Source organism: Triturus cristatus, chromosome 1_2 (genome assembly GCF_964204655.1).
Source record: "Triturus cristatus chromosome 1_2, aTriCri1.1, whole genome shotgun sequence".
Taxonomy (NCBI): domain Eukaryota; kingdom Metazoa; phylum Chordata; class Amphibia; order Caudata; family Salamandridae; genus Triturus; species Triturus cristatus.
Window position 1 is genome coordinate 694,356,063 of NC_140580.1, and position 15,292 is coordinate 694,371,354.

The following is a 15,292-nucleotide window of genomic DNA, read 5'->3' on the forward strand; positions in this document are numbered from 1 at the left end:
GCACTCTTCAAATGCGCCCCTGGTGTGTGCAGATGGGGAACAAATTCCCCTTGAATACCCGGGGTCCCTGGGGGCCAACTAGCCCACCAGGAACCTCCAGTATGCGCCAGGGAGCTGTGTTGCGTTGTGCAGCGCAGCTCTGTGGCGCTTAATTGAGGTACCTGGTGGGCTAGTTGCACCCCAGGGACCCTCGGTATTCAAGGGGAGTTAATCCCCAAACTTAAAACGCACCACAGTGGTGAAGGGAGGGGGCGGGCCTGAGGTGACATGTGTGGATCAACCGGACTGCGAAGTTTGGGGTTTATCACAACCACGCTCTTTCTAAAAATGATGGAAACTTATAGGAATGATTAATGCTATCGATTTGGATTTTTTTGTTTTACTACGTACCTAGAAGTGATACACATGAACATTGCATACCCAAAGTGGAACTATCTTTCTGCCCTGATGAAGTTCCGATAAAGGGAACGAAACACGTTGGCTGTGCTTTTAGAATAAAGATGAATAAAGGATTTTGAAAAAAAGACAACTTTTGCTGATTCGTGACTTCGCCCCTGGTGCCGCCTTCACTCTCTCCTTAACCCCCTTTGGTTTGTTTGTATAACAGGTTGTCAAACATAAATATGTTATTCATCAAACAAAATTCAACCATCTCAGTTATCATCATATTGTGTTCCACAGTGCTATCCGATTGTTACTCCAAGAAGTGGCCCAACGCTCGCAGTCCGTCTATGTGTTGAATATTAGTATATAGCGAACTTAATATATATAATTTTATGTTGGTAAGTTATAATTTGTTTTAGAAATTGTGTATATTATAAGTATATTTTTTTAATGTAATATTATTTTTTAAACGTAATCTATTTTTCCACGTTAATATGTTGTATAATAGTTCAAATTAATTGTAAATGCCCATTTGTTTGCAATATTGTAGTTGTCTATATTTTCACGTGCAAAGTATATTAAGTTGATATTTGTGTCCTTAACATTCTTTGGTGATCTGTTTATCGCCTAAAACCCTTTTTTGTCGTTGCCCAACATTCCCATTCAGTATATACCTGTTCTTTATAATATTTATTATTTAAAAAATATGTTATGTAAAAAAGTAAAGCAAAGCTTAGGAATGGCCTCACTTGCTGCAGAAGAACTGTGTGTGAGAAAGTGCCATCTTTCTTGCATGGTATGCCCCCACTTTTTGCTAAATTGCTGAATGTACTTCGATTGAGTGTACCCTGGGTTCCTGCCAATCAGGTGCCCAGGGCCTATGTTCCTTCCTTAAACCACACAAACTCCAAATTGGCAAACCCTAGCCACATGTCAGCCCCTAGTAAATGGTACCCTAGGTACCCAGGGCCTTGTGGCCAGGGAAGGCCTCTAAGGGCTGCAGCACTCATTGTGCCACCCTCAGAGGCCCTGTACCCTTACACACACACTGCCCTTGCAGGTTGAGTGTCTGGGTGCAGGACAAAACAAAGAGTCGACATGGCACACATCACTGTGTACCATGCCCATCACCTACACTGCCAAGGCATATGTCAGCCACCCCTCTAGCTGGGTGCATTACGCCTATGGTGTGGGCACAGGAGCAGGAGCCCTGTGCCCCTACAGTACCCGGGTCCATTCCTGGGCACTGTAAGTGCAGTGCTGTCATTTAAGAGTACATGGTGCTGAGAGCTTGTCAAACACGAGCTCCACAGCACCATATTGGCAACACTGAAGCCTGGGAAGTTTGGTATCAAACTTCTCAGCACATTGAACCCACAGTGATGCCAGTGTAGGATTTAATGTACTAAGCACCCCAGAGGGTATCTTAGAGATGCCCCCTTACAGCTAACTTACAATCCACGTCTGCTCTGAGGCTGCCCAGGCTGCCACACAGCAGACACATTGCTGGACCCCTGGGTGGGAGAGCCCCTGCTCTCCCGGGCCTGCAACAATGCACATCCTGGGTGAGGTGAGAAATCTCCTCCCCCAGGATGAGCAAAGGGAAGCTTCAAAGGCAGGCCGCCATTTGGAGTTTCCCCAGGCCACTGCAACCCCCCACTCTGGCGGGAAGCTTGGCCGGAAACCCCATACAAGGACAGGGGATGTGCCAGCCTGCCCACCCCACCCATCAGGTGGGGGAGGCGAGGTGAAGCACATCTCCGGGCTCTCGCCATCTTGAAGATGGGAGGCCCTACCCTATCAGGATTAGGCTACTGCCCCCCTCCCACAGGAGAGAGGCAGGACAGGGGGTGTACCCACCCCAGGACAAGGACCCATTGGTCCCTGGCCTTCACCTACCTGTAACGCCCCTAAATCTAGTATTTAGGGGCACCCTGAACCTTCCTTCCTGAGATTCCAGATAGAAAATTACAAGAAGAGCAAGAAGAACAAAGACCTGCCCTGCAGCTGCTAAAAAGAGAAAAAGACACCAACTGCTTAGGCCCCAGCCCTACCGGCCTGTCGACTCTCGAACCTGCACCAGCGCGGCATCTCTCGTGGCCAGCAACCTCACCAACCCCGGAGGACCTGGCTACCTTTTGGCTCTAAGCCCCTGGGACTCCCATGAGTAGAGGCTCTACTCAAGAAACCTATTTTTAACCCCTGGCAGCAGCCCGGAACCGCGGACCCAACACACTCTGCACCAGCCAAGCCTGGCCAGTGCCGGAGTGGACAAAGACCCTGAGGACGACCCCACGGCGACTGTGACCCCGAGTCCGGCACCCAAGGACCCCCCTCGACATCCCGGAAGAAGCCTGCAGCCTCAGAACCAAGTGCCACCCCAACCTCGATCAACCAGAGGGTAAGATTCCCGACGTCAAAAGGCACCCCTGCACCCGGCGCCCTGCGGCCCCCTGTGCCCAATCCCGGGGTACCCACCTAACCTACAACTACCCAACTTACCTCTCGAAGGGGTGGTGGCACCTGAAACATCTTCGTCCCCGAGCCTGCAGCCTTTTTCCAAACCGGAACATTCCCATTGATTTCCATTGAGCGCCCGAAGGCTCAAAAGCACCCTGCACCCAGCCGCCCGAGTGGCCCTGGCAGTGCCCTCTCTACACTAACCTACTTCCCCACTTGCCCTGAGTAAGTGACCAGGAGCCCAGCTCCCACAGCCGCGTGGCTTGCCAGACAGCAGCCACCAACCAAGGCCCCCCTATCCCTCATAGGATAACATTGGGCCTAACTCTCTCTGCACCCGGCCGTCCTGAAACCGCTGAGGGTGAACCAACTGTACCTACCTGACACTGGGGGACCCCTGAGTCCATGCCCGGAATTTCAACTCTGCCAGTCGAGTACTTACCCTTAAACCGCTAACTTCATTTTCCTCATAGGGTAACATTGACTGGCTTTTTCTTCAAAAATCTTCTAAGTGTGAACTTTTCAAAACTGCAAAAATTCACCAAAAATCAGCCAAGTGACAAAAACGAATTTACTCACCTGCTCCTAGGTGAGCTCCCAGTGCTGGATCTTGGTGCCCAGCCCTGACCCTGAAAAGTGTTCACAACTATACTTACCTCTAACTCATTTTTCTCCCATAGGAAACCATTGTCTGCTTTTCTGTGAAATTTCTTCTAAGTGTCTATTTTTGCAAATTTGAAATATTCTTTTAAAATCGTACCATTTCTGCAAACAAAATTACTTACCTGTTTTTGATAAGGACCCCAGTCCTGGGTCTAGGTACCCAGTCCTGGATTACTAAAGTAACGATAAAGTACTCTACCTGCAATTTGAATTTCTTGCCATAGAGATCCATTGAATGTTTTCTTTGAAATATTTTCTAAGTGCTAACTTTTGAAATAGCTAAATAGTATTTAAAAATCATTACAGTTATTAAGTCGACTTTCATCACTTGATTCTGAATACTGACCCAAGGCTGGTTCTAGGAGCCAGACCTGGAATTCCAAAAGTAATCTGAAAAGTAATTTATTACAAATAACCTGAATTTACCATTGAGCTCAATGCATTGTTATGTTTAGGAAATAGGATTGTTTATTGCAACCAACTGTGACTGTTTACACAAATTTATTGCTTAAGACAAAAGTATTTATATTCAACCTCTCATTCTGAGAAAGTATATTTTTACCCCCTTTGTGGTTCTAAAAATAAAACAAGCATATATTTTATATATATAAACCATTGGCCTAGAGTTCAGTTATTGAGTGTGTGAAACCATTTGCTGACTGAGTGTGTATAATAAATGCTTTACACTGTCCTCTGGTACTGCCTTACTGCTCGACCAAGCTACCACTTTTGAGAGTAAGGTCATACCTAACTTTGACCTCTATCAGCCTCTGGGGGACTGTGGACTCTGTACACCCTGTACCTATTAGGGAACAGTATATACAGAGCCACTTTCTCACACTGTGTACATCATATGAACATGAGGTTAAAGCAAAGAAGCTACAGTTGAAAACAAGCTGTCATTTACAGTCTGCATACAGTCCCTGCACTCCACGTGCTGAAGGCTGCGTAAAGGAATAAAGTAAAGGGGTAGATTTTGAGACCTACATGAAAATAATAAAGACAAGGAGCCCAGCTCTCAAGGACATTAATATGTGAGAGTTAATTACATCTCTACACAAGACTAAATCCTTGGTCACAATGTTAAGCACCTCAGAATTTTATGTGAGGTAATGTCACTTATGACTCCAGAATGACCATTAGATGCGTAGATCTTCCGACACTCGCATGTTGCATATAGGGAAATTAGTCCTTTCTGAGGAGAGGACAATGCAGACAGTGTTGAAACCCACAAAAATGTCATTTTGTGGGTATTCACAAACATTTTCATTGCATTTCCAACACTTATCTGAATTTCATAGCTTACACATAAAAGAACCAAGTGTTAAGTGATGAGTTACATGAGTCACAATCTATTGGACACACCCACATTTTACTGGTGGAGAAAGAACAAGTAAATCTTTGGAGGAGAAAGTATTTTCAATGAGAAGAAAACAATAGAAAATAATAAACTGTAAAATAGCACTTCAATTCTAACTCTAAAAGTGGAGTTTTCCACAAAGCAGATAGTCTAATCACATCGGTTTGGAGGAAACTCTTGAAAAATGGGAAATCACAACATGCATAGCCTTCCTTAGATGCGCCCAGGGCCTTGGTAAATTGCATAAAAGTTAGAAACCTCTGCATCGTGTCAGCATAAAGTTGAATAAATGTGGTCCAATATCGTATTTCAGAGAAATGTGCAATTATATTTAAACCCCTTAGGGGCCTATTCACAAGCTGCACTTTGTAGTACATTTAGTAGTACTAAAATAGTACTACGCATGTACCTCAAAACATTATTCACAAACCTACGTGTGGAGACCTCTCTTTTCTTTGCTATGTGGAGTTCTCTGCCCAGGTTACAAAGGTCTCAGGAAATGAATGTGTATCTTTTAGTACTAAATGTGGGAGGAACCTGGTGGAGTGGCTGGTAAATTGGGAATACTGACTATTAAATGGGAAGAGACTTGGGTGGAGTAAGGAGGGGTTTAGGGAGGTACATGCAAACACACTCATCCACCCATAAAAGAGTAAGACAATTGCTATTTACATGCTTCAGTTACATAGTTAGTACACCCAAAAAAAAACGAGTAGTTTTAAATGTACTCCCGCTAATCCTTGGAGTAAGTCCAACACCACAGCTGGCCAATCATAGGGACTACAACACAGTCCCATATAAAATAATGGTGGTGTGGACTTAACACCCCTTTGGAAAAAAATGTATATGCAATAAATTATTGTATGCATTTTAAATTAAAAATTATCATGTTTTTAAATTAAATATATGAATATTTATTATGTTTAAAAATAATTAAATATTTTTTTAACTTTTCAGTAAAAATTGAAATAAAACATATATGTTTTAATACAATTTGGTGCACAATAATTAAATATACAAACGATAATTAGGGTAGGATTTCTAAAAATTATTATTTTAAAATATAAAAGTTAAATTGATATATTTTAATTATTAATTATTAATTAAACTTTTATTTGATGAGATCATGTACTGTAACTTTTTTTTTAGTTACAGATCATAGTAATTATTTTTGTTTAATTTACACTTTTATTTTGCTCTAAAATATTTGAAATGTATTTTTAGTAATTAGAAACTGTTATTATTTTCTCTGAAACATTATCATAGGGCGATCGCCGACCTGGTGGCAGAGACCTTAGCCTACGTGGGAAAATGTACTTGTGGCAACACTGTACTCGTAATTACTTCTCTAGCAGGGGCCACTCCCTGTTTTGAGGCGTTTGGGACATGTAGGTCTTCTCCTTCTAGTAAATTTGCACTCAGAAACAGTGAGTAGCAGGAGATGTAACCTAAAGGCTAGAATGCTGATGCTGAAGTTCTCAATTACAACTCAGGTTTGGCAGTCGACAAATGTAACTGTGTGAACCCAAGCAAACTATGATATACCCTTGTGCATCAATGCAAGGTGTGACTGCACCCCTTACTGTCGAAGCCCTATGTCAACTGTTGGACTTGGCCCTTTTGGTAGGGTCATCCCAGAACTTTTTGCCTTCCTCCTGTATTTTTTGTGACCTGTTGTTGGTGGTTTTATGACTCTGGGCACTTTATCACTGCTGTCCAGTGCTAAAGTGCATGTGCTCTCTATTGTAAACTTGGTAAGATTGGTCTACACCCATTAGGCATATTTAATTTACCAGTAAGTACCTTGTATAGTGGTATCCTATATACCCAGGGCCTGTAAATTAAATGCTATCGGTGGGCTTGCAGCACTGCTTGCGCCACCCACTAAAGTAGCCTTTCAAACCTGTCTCAGGCCTCTGCCACTGCAGGGCCTGCGCGCGCAGTTTACTGCTGCTGTGACGTGGCACATAAAGTGGTTGCCACGTCTGTGACTTCCCTTTTACTACATATCAGTCACCCCTAAGGTAGGCCCTAGCTAGCCCTATGGGCAGGGGGCGATGTAGATAAAAGTTAGGACATGTGCCTTAACTGTGTGGCATATCCTGGTAGTGACAAACAGCCTATTTGGTTTCTCACTGCTGTGAGGCTGCCCTTTCATAGGAATGCATTGGGGATTCCCTGATATGTGCTTCAGTGGTAATTCCTGACATGAGAGGGGTAGCGTGATCAAGTATGGTATGTTTGGAATAGTAGTGATAAATCCTGCTTATTGGTGAAAGCGGATTTATTATTACTATTTTAGAAATGCCAGAAATAGGCATTTCTGTGTGCTATGTGTCTTTGTGCCTGCCTGATGTGTATTGACCTTCTGGATCTGGCTGACAGGGGACAGGTGATGTGCATTCACGCCAGCCAGTCTCTGGGGGGTTGAGGTGTGTCCTGTCCTTCCTGGGTGACTCAGCGCTAGGCTGAATAGACCTTGGCTGAATTTAGAGTAGCGGGAGGAGTTTCCCCTGGCATCTTAAAGGCCTGCTCTGCATTTAGTGTGGTGGGAGGAGTAGCACCTGCACCTGAATAGGGCTGTGCTTGCCTTCCACAGTGATGGCTCTGCCCCCCTGTTGTGTGTCTGGAGCCAGGGCGTACACTTTGAATGGGGAGTGTGTGCACTGTTAATTTTATTTTTGAAGTGCCCCCATAACTGGTTTAAACTGGGCTCAGGGCCCTGTGCCAGGGCAGAACAAAGACTTTTGGTACTATAAGTACTGGGGCTGTGACCCAAAGTTTGTTGAACTGGAACTGAAGAAAGAAGACACTGCGTGGGATGTGTGACCGGCAGGCCGCTGGACTGCCAGGAGGAACTGCCTTGGGACTGAACTATTCTTGGGGGGCTGATCTACTGCCTATTGGGCTGAGATAAGGACTGCCACTGTGCCCTGGGACCCTTGGGCTTGCCTGCCTGACTGCACCCTGTTAACGCATCCCCAGTGCTCTCCCATGAGTGCTGCTTTGCCCCTGGTCCTTGAAAGGGAATAGTATGGAGAGCACCTTATCGTTTGGGGACACCCCGGGGCTTTTTGCTTCATGGGAAGTCCTTCACCCTTGCTGGAACTGCCGGGTGCCTCACATTCTGGTGCCATGCTAAAATCAGAGCTCAGCGTGCTTGCTGGGAGCTCTGTTTGTTTTTCACCACTGGGAAGGCTACTTTGCACTCCCCAGGGTACTATGAGCTGGGACGAGTTCTGGGCTGAGCCCACAACCGACCAAGAGGAAGGCACAAAGCGCAGCCGCTCATGAGGGATCAAGCGCTGCAGAAGGGCCAGATATTGCTTAGCAACCTGCTGAAACCGACGGCATGCGTGGAAGGAAGCCGCAAGCAAGAGCCTGTTGGCAGAGGCGTGGACAGCAGGAGCTCCCCAGTGTTGCCTGGTAACCTCCCAGGAAGCATTGCCATGGGCAGAAGGGAAACCTGCCTGCATCCAAACCAGAGAAAGGAGTGCTGCTCGACTCCGCCTCAGGTGAGAGGCTGTGCAAGGAGTTGAGTCAGTGTGAGTCCATTCGCCAGGAATAGCAGCTGCCCCATCTGGTAGTAAACAACTGCCTTGACCACAGGACGAATCTGGCCAGATGCGAGGGACCCTGCGAGGTCGCCCGGCTGAGGGAGGTGATCCGCCCCTTCCTGGCACCTAACTTGTTGGGGCATTTACAAAAGGTGAGCCAACGATCAAAGGTAGTATGCAGGCGTTCAAGCAGCCTGGGCTACCTCAAGAACCTGATTTGTTAATCGTCGTGGCCTACCCTTCGGGGTCGGCCAGTTTTGTGGAGGGGCACAGTAGTTTGTTGGCGGCTGACACACGGGACCATGGGTAGCCTAGTTTTCGGCTCTGTGCTTTGTGCCGAAATTAGTGCCTAGCCTGTGGTAGGAGTGTAGCTGCACTGCCTCATGGGTGTTTTAGTGACATCTGGTAATTTCCTAGGTTTTGCATGTCTTATGCCCTGATGTAATGTTGCCTATGGAAGGGATATTCCCAGTGGGTATGCATTTCCAATGTGTGCACCTAGTAAGTGTTGTACCATGGTGTACTGCTGATTATGTTCAGTGATGGTGCCTAGGCACCCAGCTTTTATGCTATTTCTGTAATGTGTGCACTCTATAAGTGGGGGCTTTAGTGCACTGCTGATGCTATGTCCAGTGTTTTAATGCTACTAATCACCTTAACTGTGATGGTTATGACCGTCGCTCGATTGGCCAAGTGATTTACGTGATCCCGGTGAAGTCATGACAAGTGCCTAGTGGCACAGTAATATATGTGATTGTGTTCTAATGTGTTGTTATGGATAATATAATGGATATATTTTTGATAGAACCTTGCGTGTAGTCTCTGTTGCGGTGTGCCTAGTGTGTCAATGCTGTGTGAGTGTGTTGCACAAACGCTTTACACATTGCCTCTGGGATAAGCCTGACTGCTCTGCCAATCTACCAAGGGGGTGAGCAGGAGTTACCTTCAGTGTGTAACTCCCTTGCCCTGACTAATGTGGGGGGTTCTGCCTGGTTTAGGTGCATGCCCTCGCCAACCAGAAACCCAATATCGAACATCAACCCTCCTAATTGCGTTCTTCTTTCAAGTGGATGCCATAAAGACAGTCACGTTTTGTGCACATCATCTTATGTTTGTGCTACAGTAAGAAATCTCTCTGTGGCGAAATGGCTAGAACAAGGAGAAAAATCTAAAGTAAGTAGGCCTGACACTGAGAGAACAGATAGGTTCACTCATTTAATTAGGAGACACCAATGCCATCCTCAAAGATAATGGTATGCAGTTTCACAGCTCTGAAGTACATAGAAGAAAACAAGAGTTTTATAATATAAGTTTGAACTTCATATGATTTAGGATTCTGTTGGGAAAATATTCTGGAGATTGTTTCGAGTTGTAGAGACAAAAAAGGTCTTTATCTGTGCCTTCAATGATAAATAGATTTGTTTTCACATGACATTACATGCTACATTCATATATGCTCACTATGCTTTTGGAAATTGGTCTTAAAGCAGTATTCTCAAAGTTTCTGGGAAAGGGGATATTTTGGCTACAAGGCAAATTGTCTTCTTGTCAAGGCTGCAGTTTAAGGACATCCGGGCTTCTCAGAAAAAAAAGTCAGACAGATTTGCTGGACTTCAGGATTCAGGTGCACATGAGAATAATACTGTGTACTCTGCAGCATTAAAATCCTTTCAGTGCTATTTGGTTTTAACCAGAGAAAAAGATAATTTGTTTCATGTACTAGGATGTCTGGGTTCATAATATTTACTCTCTGCTTATTTTATTTTATTAACAGCAATAATACTTTGACATATTATATACATTAGACTGCTCTCAAGTAAAGCCTTATAAAATAATGCTTCAAAAAAAGGAACTTGTGAAAAACACTGTGTCTCTGACAAGTAATATTCTATTTCTTTTACTTCTGAATTCAATCTTTTTCTGTGTTAGTTCAGTAGAGACATGGGGACATCGCCTGTCTGTTTTCGCTGTTCATTCTGGTAATTTGATTTGTCTGTGCCTGGCTTTGACCATAGGGAAATCTAACATGTCTGGTCAGGGTTGGCTCCTGACATGCTACAATTGCTTCATCATGTTCCAAGGAGATGTGGCTATTAAGATCTAAAATGTGACATAAAAAGTATGACAATAGAATTGTGAGGGGCATTTATGCTACATATTCAGAAAGGTCTCAATAAGTTTAGAGGTTTGGCATTCTCATTTGGATGCTCTCTTTGTTTGATGAGCCATACTAGTTTTGCATTAATGTGAGTTGGAAAGAAATTGTCACCAGCCTTTCACAGGGAACACCTCTCCCCACAAAAAAAGTTCTTAAATTTGTTGATAGTCCAATTGACATCCAAAGTCGCCTTCTCTATTACAGAATAGTTAAATTTCTCATCTCTTAGTAAACTTGATGCAAATGTGATTGTTTATTCTTGACCTGCATTAAAACAGCCCCTAATTTACTTGAGCAGGTATTCATTATAACCACATACTACCGGCCAGGAAGAAGCACTTGGAGATCAGGAGCTTTCTCTAGATTCTTCTTTATCAGTTGAATCTCATTTTCACATTATTTTCCCCATTCGAACAACACAATTTAATTTAGGTATTTTTCTCATGGAACTAGACCTCTTAGACAACCTGGCAACGCACCTAGTATAAAATTTAAGCATATCAAGGAACTGCAACAGTTTCTCTTTGTTTATAGATGATTATAACTACCTTCTACTAAAGCCTTCTTCTATAGGGCTTCATGCTCTGAAATGCTATGTACTAAGTTACTGATCTGTTTTTTCAAAAACATCATATTTCCACTTTTAGAGTGAACCCATACACTTCAAATTTCACTAAGCCCTTGGCAACCATATCATCATGCTCTTCCCAGGATTTACCAAACATCAAAACATCATCCTGCTAATATTTCACACCCTGTTTGTCCCCTTCTATCAACGCCAAAGACCTTTAAAAAACGTAGGTGGCTAGGTTTAAGCACAAACGAATTTCCCCAGCGGCCTTTCTGGTTACTATAGTCTGTACCAACTATTTTATGGCTTCTACCAGTTCAATCATCCAAGAGTCTGTTCAACTCTTTCTTGACAGCATCATGAACATTTACTGTTGACCTCTTACTTTTAAAACAATAGACCTGAGCGATTCTTTAACTTGACTTTGTGAACAAAGGATTTCAAACAACCAAACTTGTCAAATATATCTGAGAACTGCTCTTCAGACCTCACACTTGCGTAAACTGTTGCATCTGTACTCATTGTCTGGCTTTGGAGTGAAGGAAATCCCCCTACTCTTTCTACTGATGTCACCCCCCCCCCCCCGTGATACATAAACTTTACCAACAACACGTTTCTCTCTGAACTTCATGGAAGTGCTCAAATATTTTTTGGTTTTGATTTCCTGCCCCTCGTAGCATCATGGCCTTTTGCCCATTTAATTCATTTACACTATATCTTTGAACATTTCCCTATATTCTTTCTCAGAAATGATTGTTAACCTGGATCATTAATCCAACATCCTTTCAATTTTCCTACCTTCCATCTCAATGCAATCTGAGGGATTGCTGACGCTTTTATTTCCAAGCTGAAACAAAATTTCACCTCACACATCTTTAACTTCCACAGCTGTTCTCCCTGCAAGGCAATCTTTTCTATTGGCCATATCTCCAGCCAGACAAAATCTATAATGCTGCTCTATGAACGTTGCCTCACTCTCCATTCATACCCTCTGACTTTTGCACACCCACTACATTCTCAGACTCTTTCCAGAAATTAATTTTCTTTAATTCGCTATACTTCTTTGTGTGTTCTATGACCTCTGACACTACAATCACTTCAAAAAGTGAGTGTTCGTCTTTCAACCATAAGTCTTCTTGTACTTTTTCCCATTTACAGTCCAAGAGGAGTCATTTCCTTATTCACTGACCAGTTAAAGTGGCAAATTTACAAACTGAAGGCAATCTTCTGATTGTGATAATATGTTCTTCCACTGATTCCCCTCTCCTTGAAACCTTCACCCAAAATTAATGTTCAGATTGCAGTAGAACACAAAATGAAACTTTTGCCAACTGAATTTAAACAGTGAAAATGGGTTTCCATATTATTCAAGCCAAGTGGAGGCACAAAGTCTGCATCATAAGGAAACGCACCATGGTCTATTTAGTTACCACTTGCAGAGCAATTAAGTATCTGCAGCACTGTATAGGTTCTGACTTGACACCCACTAGAAGCTGCAATGGCCACAAAAATTACTGTGTCATTGTCTCCCTTCTAATCACCGTGTCACCGGTGAACATGCAAAATGAAACGGGCCTGAGGAGCTCCTTGGAGGCACATAAATCAGGTTTTCTTATATTATGGTGATGCCACAAATGTCACATCACCATCAGTGGAGCACATGCCTAAGGTTTCTTGGAGACACACTATTCATCCATTACGCCCACCCACTCTGCCGGCCACACGCTTGACCCCGTCTTCTCCTCAAGCCCGCACATCTCCATCAGCCACACCACCGAACTCCTCTGGACCGACCACCGCTGCATCCACTTCGCCTTCCAGAAACCCACCACACACCACCGCACCCAACAGATTCACCGCCGCTGCTGGAGCAAAATCACCGAAGACCAACTACATGCAAACCTCGCTCTCACCCCACCCACCGAACCCTCCAACACCGACAACGCTGTCCACAGCCTCAGACACTGGATCGAGGACTGCCCCAACACCCTCACCCCGCTGAAGAAACCCCCCCACAGAGACACCAGCAAGAGGGCCAGCTGGTTCCCCCCAGAACTCCTTGCCTCCAAGCAAGCCTGCCTGAAACTAGAGAAGGAATGGCACAGTGAACAAACTCCGGACAGCCACGCAGCACACAAGGACGCCATCCGCAACCACCACCACCTTATCAGGGCGGCCAAGAGGACCTCCTTCAAAGACCGCCTCAACAACAACGCACACATTAGCAAGGAGCTCTTCAACATCGTGAAGGAACTCTCCAACCCCAGCTCCAATACCAACAACATACTGGCGTTGCAAGCCCTGTGCAACTCCCTCGCCACCTTCTTCCACCGCAAGATAGCAGACATCCACGACAGCTTCAACACCCAGACAGCCCCAACAGACAGCAACACAACAGACCCTCCGCACACCATCGACCACGACCCCCTGGGCCAGCGTGAGCATCGATGACACCATCAAGACCATGAGCACAATCCACTCCGGCTCTCCGTCAGATCCCTTCCCGCACCACGTCTTCAACAAAGCAAGCAGCTCCATCGCACCCCACCTGCGCATCATCATCAATCTCTCCCTCGAGACCGCGACCTTCCCAGAGAGCTGGAAACACGCCGAGATAAACGCCCTACTCAAAAAACCTAAGGCAGACCCAAGAGACCTCAAGAAATTCCGGCCCATCTCTCTGCTCCCCTTCCTGGCCAAGGTCATCGAGAAAATCGTCAACAGACAGCTAACCCGATACCTCGAAGAAAACAGAATCCTGGACCCTTCCCAGTCAGGGTTCCGCAGCAACCACAGCACTGAGACTGCCCTCGTCACCGCCACCGACGCCATCAGGACCCTGCTGGACAACGGTGAGACCGCAGAACTCATTTTCTCAGACCTCTCCGCTGCCTTCGACACCATCTGCCACCGCACACTACGTGCAATCCTCCACGACGCAGGGATCCGAGACAAGGCTCTGGAATGGACCACCTCCTTCCTCTCTGGCAGAACCCAGAGCGTCCACCTCCCCCCATTCCATTCCAAAGCCTCTGAGATCATCTGCGGCGTACCCCAGGGATCCTCTCTCAGCCCGACACTGTTCAACATTTACATGGCCCCGCCCGCACACGTCGCCCAACAGCACGACCTCAACATAATCTCCTACGCCGACAACACTCAACTGACCCTCTCCCTCACCAAGGACCCCATCACCGCCAAAGCCAACCTCCACGAAGGAATGAAGGCTGTCGCCGACTGGATGAAGATCAGCCGTCTGAAGCTGAACTCGGACAAGACGGAGGTCCTCATCCTCGGCTCCAACCCTTCAGCCTGGGATGACTCCTGGTGGCCGACGGCACTGGGGGCAGCCCCGACACCCACCGACCACGCACGCAACCTGGGAATCATCCTCGACTCAACGCTCTCAATGACCAAGCAAGTCAATGCCGTCTCCTCCTCCTGCATCAACACCCTCCGCATGCTCCGCAAGATCTACAGATGGATCCCGCCAATACAAGAAAGACAGTCACCCAGGCCCTCGTCAGCAGCAGACTCGACTACGGAAACGCCCTCTACGCGGGAGCCCCAACCAAGCTCATCAAACGACTACAACGCATCCAAAACACCTCGGCACGACTGATCCTCGATGTACCACGACACGGCCACACGGCCACCTCACCCCCCACTTGAGAAACCTGCACTGGCTCCCCGTCAACAAGAGGATATCCTTCAAGCTCCTCATCCATGCACACAAAGCACTCAACAGACGGCACTCCTTCTACATCCCCAACCGCTAGCTACGCTCCGCCGACCTCTCACTCGCCACCGTCCCAAGCATCCGAAGAACAACCACGGGCAGCAGATCCTTCTCTCACCTCGCCGCCAAGACATGGAACACCCTCCCACTGAGCCTACGACAGACCCAAGACCTGCTGACCTTCAGGAGGATACTCAAGACCTGGCTGTTCGATCAGTAGCGCCACCCCCCCCAGCGCCTTGAGACCCTCGTGGGTATGTAGTGCGCTTTATAAATGATTAATTGATTGATTGATTGATTGATCCATTCCTTTCCTCCATCAATGTTAGACATGTCATCCAGCGGTAAGTTCATGTCTGTGGTTCTGTGAAACACTGCTTTCCAATGCTCTTCCAATGCT

The 15,292-nt window shown here is 45.8% G+C and overlaps 1 protein-coding gene across 2 annotated transcripts in view; it reads right to left on the bottom strand.

Moving 5' to 3' along the window:
* The window catches only part of LOC146867847 (cysteine-rich motor neuron 1 protein-like), a 303,005-nt gene that overhangs the window by 91,268 nt on the left and 196,445 nt on the right, over window positions 1–15,292 (bottom strand). The window lies entirely within an intron of this gene.